General features: G+C 45.1%; 1 long non-coding RNA gene across 5 annotated transcripts; it reads right to left on the minus strand.

Moving 5' to 3' along the window:
- Positions 1–2,725: 2,725 nt before the first annotated feature.
- On the minus strand, positions 2,726–10,271 carry LOC127908882 (uncharacterized). Of its 5 annotated transcripts, XR_008068882.1 has the most exons (4): positions 9,934–10,271; positions 9,257–9,336; positions 5,959–6,000; positions 3,193–3,265 (listed from the first exon to the last, which is right to left on the minus strand). It is a non-coding gene; the product is annotated as an uncharacterized LOC127908882 (long non-coding RNA). The 5 variants fall into 5 exon arrangements; XR_008068883.1 differs by lacking the exons at positions 3,193–3,265; positions 5,959–6,000 and adding an exon at positions 2,726–2,798; XR_008068879.1 differs by lacking the exon at positions 5,959–6,000.
- Between the last annotated feature and the right edge of the window lie 1,859 nt (positions 10,272–12,130).

Genomic DNA, 12,130 nt, shown 5'->3' on the forward strand with positions numbered 1-12,130 from the left:
CAGGAGGTGTCAGAGGAAGGCCTTAAAAATTGTCAAAGACACCGACACACCCAAGTCAAGGACTGTTCTCTCTGCTACCGCACTGCAAGCGGTACCAGAGTGCCAAGTCTGGGACCAAAAGGCACTCCCAACCCATAAGACTGCTGAACAGTTCATCACCCGGACTATTTAATTGACCTCCTTTAGTAATGATTTATTTACCTTAATTGTTTAGCACTGACTCTCTATGTACTGACGCTCTATGTACTGACTCTCTATGTACTGACTCTCTATGTACTGACTCTCTATGTACTGACGCTCTATGTACTGACTCTCTATGTACTGACTCTCTATGTACTGACTCTCTATGTACTGACTCTCTATGTACTGACGCTCTATGTACTGACGCTCTATGTACTGACGCTCTATGTACTGACGCTCTATGTACTGACGCTCTATGTACTGACTCTCTATGTACTGACGCTCTATGCACTGACTCTCTATGTACTGACTGACTCTCTATGTACTGACTCTCTATGTACTGACTCTCTATGTACTGACGCTCTATGTACTGACGCTCTATGTACTGACGCTCTATGTACTGACGCTCTATGTACTGACGCTCTATGTACTGACTCTCTATGTACTGACTCTCTATGTACTGACTCTCTATGCACTGACTCACTATGTTCTGACTCTCTATGTACTGACTCTCTATGTACTGACTCTCTATGTACTGACTCTCTATGTACTGACTCTCTATGTACTGACTCTCTATGTACTGACTCTCTATGTACTGACTCTCTATGTACTGACTCTCTATGTACTGACTCTCTATGTACTGACGCTCTATGTACTGACGCTCTATGTACTGACTCTCTATGTACTGACTCTCTATGTACTGACTCTCTATGTACTGACTCTCTATGTACTGACTCTCTATGTACTGACTCTCTATGTACTGACTCTCTATGTACTGACTCTCTATGTACTGACGCTCTATGTACTGACTCTCTATGTACTGACTCTCTATGTACTGACTCTCTATGTACTGACTCTCTATGTACTGACTCTCTATGTACTGACGCTCTATGTACTGACTCTCTATGTACTGACGCTCTATGTACTGACTCTTTATGTACTGACGCTCTATGTACTGACTCTCTATGTACTGACTCTCTATGTACTGACTCTCTATGTACTGACTCTCTATGTACTGACGCTCTATGTACTGACTCTCTATGTACTGACTCTCTATGTACTGACTCTCTATGTACTGACGCTCTATGTACTGACTCTCTATGCACTGACTCACTATGTACTGACTCTCTATGTACTGACTCTCTATGTACTGACTCTTTATGTACTGACTCTCTATGTACTGACTCTTTATGTACTGACTCTCTATGTACTGACTCTCTATGTACTGACTCTCTATGTACTGACTCTCTATGCACTGACTCTCTATGTACTGACTCTCTATGCACTGACTCTCTATGTACTGACTCTCTATGCACTGACTCACTATGTTCTGACTCTCTAAACACTGACTCTCTATGTACTGACTCTCTAAACACTGACTCTCTATGTACTGACTCTCTATGCACTGACTCACTATGTTCTGACTCTCTAAACACTGACTCTCTATGCACTGACTCTCTATGTACTGACTCTCTATGCACTGACTCACTATGTTCTGACTCTCTATACACTGACTCACTATGTTCTGACTCTCTAAACACTGACTCTCTATGCACTGACTCTATACACTGACTCACTATGTTCTGACTCTCTAAACACTGACTCTCTATGCACTGACTCTATACACTGACTCTCTATGTACTGACTCTCTATGTACTGACTCTCTATGCACTGACTCTCTATGCACTGACTCTATACACTGACTCACTATGTTCTGACTCTCTATACACTGACTCACTGGACTTTTCCCTCCCCACATGTACATCCTGTATTACCTCGTACCCCTGCACATTGGCTCAGTACTGGTAGTCCCTGTATATAGATAGGCTCGGTACTGGTAGTCCCTGTATATAGATAGGCTCTGTATTGGTACTGTTGGTTAGGGGCTCGTAAGTAAAGTCTACACCTGTTCTATTCGGCGCATGTGACCAATAAAATCTACCTCCATCACTCCAGTATCCCTGTACATACAGTATCTACCTCAATCACTCCAGTATCCCTGTACATAGTATCTACCTCAATCACTCCAGTATCCCTGTACATAGTATCTACCTCCATCACTACAGTATCTACCTCCATCACTCCAGTATCTACCTCCATCACTCCAGTATCTACCTCCATCACTACAGTATCTACCTCCATCACTCCAGTATCCCTGTACATACAGTATCTACCTCCATCACTCCAGTATCTACCTCCATCACCCCAGTATCTACCTCCATCACTCCAGTATCCCTGTCCCTGTACATACAGTATCTACCTCCATCACTGCAGTATCTACCTCCATCACTCCAGTATCTACCTCCATCCCTCCAGTATCCCTCTACATACAGTATCTACCTCCATCACTCCAGTATCTACCTCCATCACTCCATTATCCCTGTACATACAGTATCTACCTCCATCACTCCATTATCCCTGTACATACAGTATCTACCTCCATCACTCCATTATCCCTGTACATACAGTATCTACCTCCATCACTCCAGTATCTACCTCCATCACTCCAGTATCTACCTCCATCACTCCATTATCCCTGTACATACAGTATCTGCCTCCATCACTCCAGTATCCACCTCCATCACTCCAGTATCTACCTCCATCACTCCAGTATCTACCTCCATCACTACAGTATCCCTCTACATACAGTATCTACCTCCATCACTCCAGTATCTACCTCCATCACTCCAGTATCTACCTCCATCACTACAGTATCTACCTCCATCACTCCATTATCCCTGTACATACAGTATCTACCTCCATCACTCCAGTATCTACCTCCATCACTCCAGTATCTACCTCAATCACTCCAGTATCTACCTCCATCACTCCAGTATCTACCTCCATCACTCCAGTATCTACCTCCATCACTCCAGTATCTACCTCCATCACTACAGTATCCCTCTACATACAGTATCTACCTCCATCACTCCAGTATCTACCTCCATCACTCCAGTATCTACCTCCATCACTCCAGTATCTACCTCCATCACTCCATTATCCCTGTACATACAGTATCTGCCTCCATCACTCCAGTATCCACCTCCATCACTCCAGTATCTACCTCCATCACTCCAGTATCTACCTCCATCACTACAGCATCTACCTCCATCACTACAGTATCTACCTCCATCACTCCAGTGTCCCTGGACATACAGTATCTACCTCCATCACTCCAGTATCTACCTCCATCACTCCATTATCCCTGTACATACAGTATCTGCCTCCATCACTCCAGTATCTACCTCCATCACTACAGTATCTACCTCCATCACTACAGTATCCCTCTACATACAGTATCTACCTCCATCACTCCAGTATCTACCTCCATCACTCCAGCATCTACCTCCATCACTCCAGTATCTACCTCCATCACTACAGTATCTACCTCCATCACTACAGTATCCCTCTACATACAGTATCTACCTCCATCACTCCAGTATCTACCTCCATCACTCCAGTATCTACCTCCATCACTACAGTATCTACCTCCATCACTCCATTATCCCTGTACATACAGTATCTACCTCCATCACTCCAGTATCTACCTCCATCACTCCATTATCCCTGTACATACAGTATCTGCCTCCATCACTCCAGTATCCACCTCCATCACTCCAGTATCTACCTCCATCACTCCAGTATCTACCTCCATCACTACAGTATCCCTCTACATACAGTATCTACCTCCATCACTCCAGTATCTACCTCCATCACTACAGTATCTACCTCAATCACTCCAGTATCTACCTCCATAACTCCAGTATCTACCTCCATCACTCCAGTATCTACCTCCATCACTCCAATATCTACCTCCATCACTCCAGTATCTACCTCCATCACTACAGTATCTACCTCCATCACTACAGTATCTACCTCCATCACTCCAGTATCTACCTCCATCACTACAGTATCTACCTCCATCACTCCAGTATCTACCTCCATCACTACAGTATCTACCTCCATCACTACAGTATCCCTCTACATACAGTATCTACCTCCATCACTCCAGTATCTACTTCCATCACTCCAGTATCTACCTCCATCACTACAGTATCTACCTCCATCACTCCAGTATCTACCTCCATCACTCCAGTATCTACCTCCATCACTCCAGTATCTACCTCCATCACTCCAGTATCTACCTCCATCACTCCAGTATCTACCTCCATCACTCCAGTATCTACCTCCATCACTCCAGTATCTACCTCCATCACTCCAGTATCTACCTCCATCACTCCAGTATCTACCTCCATCACTCCAGTATCTACCTCCATCACTACAGTATCTACCTCCATCACTCCAGTATCTACCTCCATCACTCCAGTATCCCTGTACATACAGTATCTACCTCCATCACTCCAGTATCTACCTCCATCACTCCAGTATCTACCTCCATCACTCCAGTATCTACCTCCATCACTCCAGTATCTACCTCCATCACTCCAGTATCTACCTCCATCACTCCAGTATCTACCTCCATCACTACAGTATCTACCTCCATCACTCCAGTATCTACCTCCATCACTCCAGTGTCCCTGTACATACAGTATCTACCTCCATCACTCCAGTATCTACCTCCATCACTACAGTATCTACCTCCATCACTCCAGTGTCCCTGTACATACAGTATCTACCTCCATCACTCCAGTATCTACCTCCATCACCCCAGTATCTACCTCCATCACTCCAGTATCCCTGTCCCTGTACATACAGTATCTACCTCCATCACTCCAGTATCTACCTCCATCACTCCAGTATCTACCTCCATCACTACAGTATCTACCTCCATCACTCCAGTATCCCTGTCCCTGTACATACAGTATCTACCTCCATCACTCCAGTATCTACCTCCATCACTCCAGTATCTACCTCCATCACTCCAGTATCTACCTCCATCACTACAGTATCTACCTCCATCACTCCAGTGTCCCTGTACATACAGTATCTACCTCCATCACTCCAGTATCTACCTCCATCACTACAGTATCTACCTCCATCACTCCAGTGTCCCTGTACATACAGTATCTACCTCCATCACTCCAGTATCTACCTCCATCACCCCAGTATCTACCTCCATCACTCCAGTATCCCTGTCCCTGTACATACAGTATCTACCTCCATCACTCCAGTATCTACCTCCATCACTCCAGTATCTACCTCCATCCCTCCAGTATCCCTCTACATACAGTATCTACCTCCATCACTCCAGTGTCCCTGTACATACAGTATCTACCTCCATCACTCCAGTATCTACCTCCATCACTCCAGTATCTACCTCCATCACTCCAGTATCTACCTCCATCACTCCAGTATCTACCTCCATCACTCCAGTATCTACCTCCATCACTCCAGTATCCTCTACATACAGTATCTACCTCCATCACTCCAGTATCTACCTCCATCACTCCAGTGTCCCTGTACATACAGTATCTACCTCCATCACTCCAGTATCTACCTCCATCACTACAGTATCTACCTCCATCACTCCAGTATCTACCTCCATCACTCCAGTATCTACCTCCATCCCTCCAGTATCCCTCTACATACAGTATCTACCTCCATCACTCCATTATCCCTGTACATACAGTATCTACCTCCATCACTCCATTATCCCTGTACATACAGTATCTACCTCCATCACTCCAGTATCTACCTCCATCACTCCAGTATCTACCTCCATCACTCCAGTATCTACCTCCATCACTCCATTATCTACCTCCATCACTCCATTATCCCTGTACATACAGTATCTGCCTCCATCACTCCAGTATCCACCTCCATCACTCCAGTATCTACCTCCATCACTCCAGTATCTACCTCCATCACTACAGCATCCCTCTACATACAGTATCTACCTCCATCACTCCATCTACCTCCATCACTCCAGTATCTACCTCCATCACTACAGTATCTACCTCCATCACTCCAGTGTCCCTGGACATACAGTATCTACCTCCACAGTATCTACCTCCATCACTCCAGTATCTACCTCCATAACTCCAGTATCTACCTCCATCACTACAGTATCTACCTCCATCACTACAGTATCTACCTCCATCACTCCAGTGTCCCTGGACATACAGTATCTACCTCCATCACTCCAGTATCTACCTCCATCACTCCAGTATCTACCTCCATCACTCCAGTATCTACCTCCATCACTCCAGTATCTACCTCCATCACTCCAGTATCTACCTCCATCACTCCAGTATCTACCTCCATAACTCCAGTATCTACCTCCATCACTACAGTATCTACCTCCATCACTCCAGTGTCCCTGGACATACAGTATCTACCTCCATCACTCCAGTATCTACCTCCATCACTCCAGTATCTACCTCCATAACTCCAGTATCTACCTCCATCACTCCAGTATCTACCTCCATCACTCCAGTATCTACCTCCATCACTCCAGTATCTACCTCCATCACTCCAGTATCTACCTCCATCACTCCAGTATCTACCTCCATCACTCCAGTATCTACCTCCATCACTACAGTATCTACCTCCATCACTCCAGTATCTACCTCCATCACTCCAGTATCTACCTCCATCACTCCAGTATCTACCTCCATCACTACAGTATCTACCTCCATCACTACAGTATCTACCTCCATCACTCCAGTATCTACCTCCATCACTCCAGTATCGACCTCCATCACTCCAGTATCCCTCTACATACAGTATCTACCTCCATCACTCCAGTATCTACCTCCATCACTACAGTATCTACCTCCATCACTCCAGTATCTACCTCCATCACTCCAGTATCTACCTCCATCACTCCAGTATCGACCTCCATCACTCCAGTATCCCTCTACATACAGTATCTACCTCCATCACTCCAGTATCTACCTCCATCACTCCAGTATCTACCTCCATCACTCCAGTATCTACCTCCATCACTCCAGTATCTACCTCCATCACTCCAGTATCTACCTCCATCACTACAGTATCTACCTCCATCACTCCAGTATCTACCTCCATCAGTCCAGTGTCTAACTCCATCACTCCAGTATCTACCTCCATCACTACAGTATCTACCTCCATCACTACAGTATCTACCTCAATCACTCCAGTATCTACCTCCATCACTCCAGTATCTACCTCCATCACTCCAGTATCTACCTCCATCACTCCAGTATCTACCTCCATCACTACAGTATCTACCTCCATCACTACAGTATCTACCTCCATCACTCCAGTATCTACCTCCATCACTACAGTATCTACCTCCATCACTCCAGTATCTACCTCCATCACTACAGTATCTACCTCCATCACTACAGTATCCCTCTACATACAGTATCTACCTCCATCACTCCAGTATCTACTTCCATCACTCCAGTATCTACCTCCATCACTCCAGTATCTACCTCCATCACTCCAGTATCTACCTCCATCACTCCAGTATCTACCTCCATCACTCCAGTATCTACCTCCATCACTCCAGTATCTACCTCCATCACTCCAGTATCTACCTCCATCACTCCAGTATCTACCTCCATCACTCCAGTATCTACCTCCATCACTCCAGTATCTACCTCCATCACTCCAGTATCTACCTCCATCACTCCAGTATCTACCTCCATCACTACAGTATCTACCTCCATCACTCCAGTATCTACCTCCATCACTCCAGTGTCCCTGTACATACAGTATCTACCTCCATCACTACAGTATCTACCTCCATCACTCCAGTATCTACCTCCATCACTCCAGTATCTACCTCCATCACTCCAGTATCTACCTCCATCACTCCAGTATCTACCTCCATCACTACAGTATCTACCTCCATCACTACAGTATCTACCTCCATCACTCCAGTATCTACCTCCATCACTCCAGTGTCCCTGTACATACAGTATCTACCTCCATCACTCCAGTATCTACCTCCATCACTACAGTATCTACCTCCATCACTCCAGTGTCCCTGTACATACAGTATCTACCTCCATCACTCCAGTATCTACCTCCATCACCCCAGTATCTACCTCCATCACTCCAGTATCCCTGTCCCTGTACATACAGTATCTACCTCCATCACTCCAGTATCTACCTCCATCACTCCAGTATCTACCTCCATCACTACAGTATCTACCTCCATCACTCCAGTATCCCTGTCCCTGTACATACAGTATCTACCTCCATCACTCCAGTATCTACCTCCATCACTCCAGTATCTACCTCCATCACTCCAGTATCTACCTCCATCACTACAGTATCTACCTCCATCACTCCAGTGTCCCTGTACATACAGTATCTACCTCCATCACTCCAGTATCTACCTCCATCACTACAGTATCTACCTCCATCACTCCAGTGTCCCTGTACATACAGTATCTACCTCCATCACTCCAGTATCTACCTCCATCACCCCAGTATCTACCTCCATCACTCCAGTATCCCTGTCCCTGTACATACAGTATCTACCTCCATCACCCCAGTATCTACCTCCATCACTCCAGTATCTACCTCCATCACTCCAGTATCCCTCTACATACAGTATCTACCTCCATCACTCCAGTGTCCCTGTACATACAGTATCTACCTCCATCACTCCAGTATCTACCTCCATCACTCCAGTATCTACCTCCATCACTCCAGTATCTACCTCCATCACTCCAGTATCTACCTCCATCACTCCAGTATCTACCTCCATCACTCCAGTATCCCTCTACATACAGTATCTACCTCCATCACTCCAGTATCTACCTCCATCACCCCAGTATCTACCTCCATCACTCCAGTATCTACCTCCATCACTCCAGTATCCCTCTACATACAGTATCTACCTCCATCACTCCAGTATCTACCTCCATCACTCCAGTATCTACCTCCATCCCTCCAGTATCCCTCTACATACAGTATCTACCTCCATCACTCCATTATCCCTGTACATACAGTATCTACCTCCATCACTCCAGTATCCCTCCACATCCAGTATCTACCTCCATCACTCCAGTATCTACCTCCATCACTCCAGTATCTGCCTCCATCACTCCAGTATCTACCTCCATCACTCCATTATCCCTGTACATACAGTATCTGCCTCCATCACTCCAGTATCCACCTCCATCACTCCAGTATCTACCTCCATCACTCCAGTATCTACCTCCATCACTCCAGTGTCCCTGGACATACAGTATCTACCTCCATCACTCCAGTATCTACCTCCATCACTCCAGTATCTACCTCCATCACTACAGTATCTACCTCCATCACTCCAGTGTCCCTGGACATACAGTATCTACCTCCATCACTCCAGTATCTACCTCCATCACTCCAGTATCTACCTCCATAACTCCAGTATCTACCTCCATCACTACAGTATCTACCTCCATCACTACAGTATCTACCTCCATCACTCCAGTGTCCCTGGACATACAGTATCTACCTCCATCACTCCAGTATCTACCTCCATCACTCCAGTATCTACCTCCATCACTCCAGTATCTACCTCCATCACTCCAGTATCTACCTCCATCACTCCAGTATCTACCTCCATCACTCCAGTATCTACCTCCATCACTCCAGTATCTACCTCCATCACTACAGTATCTACCTCCATCACTCCAGTGTCCCTGGACATACAGTATCTACCTCCATCACTCCAGTATCTACCTCCATCACTCCAGTATCTACCTCCATAACTCCAGTATCTACCTCCATCACTCCAGTATCTACCTCCATCACTCCAGTATCTACCTCCATCACTCCAGTATCTACCTCCATCACTCCAGTATCTACCTCCATCACTCCAGTATCTACCTCCATCACTCCAGTATCTACCTCCATCACTACAGTATCTACCTCCATCACTCCAGTATCTACCTCCATCACTCCAGTATCTACCTCCATCACTCCAGTATCTACCTCCATCACTACAGTATCTACCTCCATCACTACAGTATCTACCTCCATCACTCCAGTATCTACCTCCATCACTCCAGTATCGACCTCCATCACTCCAGTATCCCTCTACATACAGTATCTACCTCCATCACTCCAGTATCTACCTCCATCACTACAGTATCTACCTCCATCACTCCAGTATCTACCTCCATCACTCCAGTATCTACCTCCATCACTCCAGTATCGACCTCCATCACTCCAGTATCCCTCTACATACAGTATCTACCTCCATCACTCCAGTATCTACCTCCATCACTACAGTATCTACCTCCATCACTCCAGTATCTACCTCCATCACTCCAGTATCTACCTCCATCACTCCAGTATCTACCTCCATCACTCCAGTATCTACCTCCATCACTCCAGTATCTACCTCCATCACTCCAGTATCTACCTCCATCACTCCAGTATCTACCTCCATCACTCCAGTATCGACCTCCATCACTCCAGTATCCCTCTACATACAGTATCTACCTCCATCACTCCAGTATCTACCTCCATCACTACAGTATCTACCTCCATCACTCCAGTATCTACCTCCATCACTCCAGTATCTACCTCCATCACTCCAGTATCTACCTACATACAGTATCTACCTCCATCACTCCAGTATCTACCTCCATCACTCCAGTATCTACCTCCATCACTCCAGTATCTACCTCCATCACTCCAGTATCTACCTCAATCACTCCAGTATCTACCTCCATCACTCCAGTATCTACCTCCATCAGTCCAGTGTCTAACTCCATCACTCCAGTATCTACCTCCATCAGTCCAGTGTCTAACTCCATCACTCCAGTATCTACCTCCATCACTCCAGTATCTACCTCCATCACTCCAGTATCTACCTCAATCACTCCAGTATCTACCTCCATCACTCCAGTATCTACCTCCATCAGTCCAGTGTCTAACTCCATCACTCCAGTATCTACCTCCATCAGTCCAGTGTCTAACTCCATCACTCCAGTATCTACCTCCATCACTCCAGTATCTACCTCAATCACTCCAGTATCTACCTCCATCAGTCCAGTGTCTAACTCCATCACTCCAGTATCTACCTCCATCACTTCAGTATCTACCTCCATCAGTCCAGTGTCTAACTCCATCACTCCAGTATCTACCTCCATCACTACAGTATCTACCTCCATCACTCCAGTATCTACCTCCATCACTCCAGTATCTATCTCCATCACTCCAGCATCCTTGTACATACAGTATCTACCTCCATCACTCCAGTATTTACCTCCATCAGAATCACTGCACATTGTAGATATGGTATTGAAACTGACCCTGTATTTAGCTTCTTACTTTCTCCTGTTCTTCATATTTCTTGTTTTTATTTCTTGTGTTTTTAATTCTAGTTTATGAGACAAAGTTCATGTTTATAGGACATGTACAACATTTGGCATTTTGCTCCACAAAGAATTTGTAATACCATTCACAACCAGCAGGTGGTACTCAAAGTGTTCCGTTTCAGTGATGTGTCTGTCAAAACATCTATACACCTGAAACCTCTGTACAGTATTTGATTCTAGACTTAGTACCTAACTCATCTACTGCATCTTTATGTAATACATGTATCACTAGCCACTTTAAACTATGCCACTTTGTTTACATACTCATCTCATATGTATATACTGTACTCGATACCATCTACTGCATCTTGCCTATGCTGCTCTGTACCATCACTCATTCATAAATCTTTATTTACATATTCTTTATCCCTTTACACTTGTGTGTATAAGGTAGTAGTTTTGGAATTGTTAGTTAGATTACTTGTTGGTTATTACTGCATTGTCGGAACTAGAAGCACAAGCATTTCACTACACTCGCATTAACATCTGCTAACCATGTGTATGTGACCATTAACATCTGCTCACCATGTGTATGTGACCAATAACATCTGCCAACCATGTGTATGTGACCAATAACATCTGCTCACCATGTGTATGTGACCAATAACATCTGCTAACCATGTGTATGTGACCACTAACATCTGCTCACCATGTGTATGTAACCACTAACATCTGCT

This window comes from Oncorhynchus keta, chromosome 18 (assembly GCF_023373465.1).
Source record: "Oncorhynchus keta strain PuntledgeMale-10-30-2019 chromosome 18, Oket_V2, whole genome shotgun sequence".
Taxonomy (NCBI): Eukaryota; Metazoa; Chordata; class Actinopteri; order Salmoniformes; family Salmonidae; genus Oncorhynchus; species Oncorhynchus keta.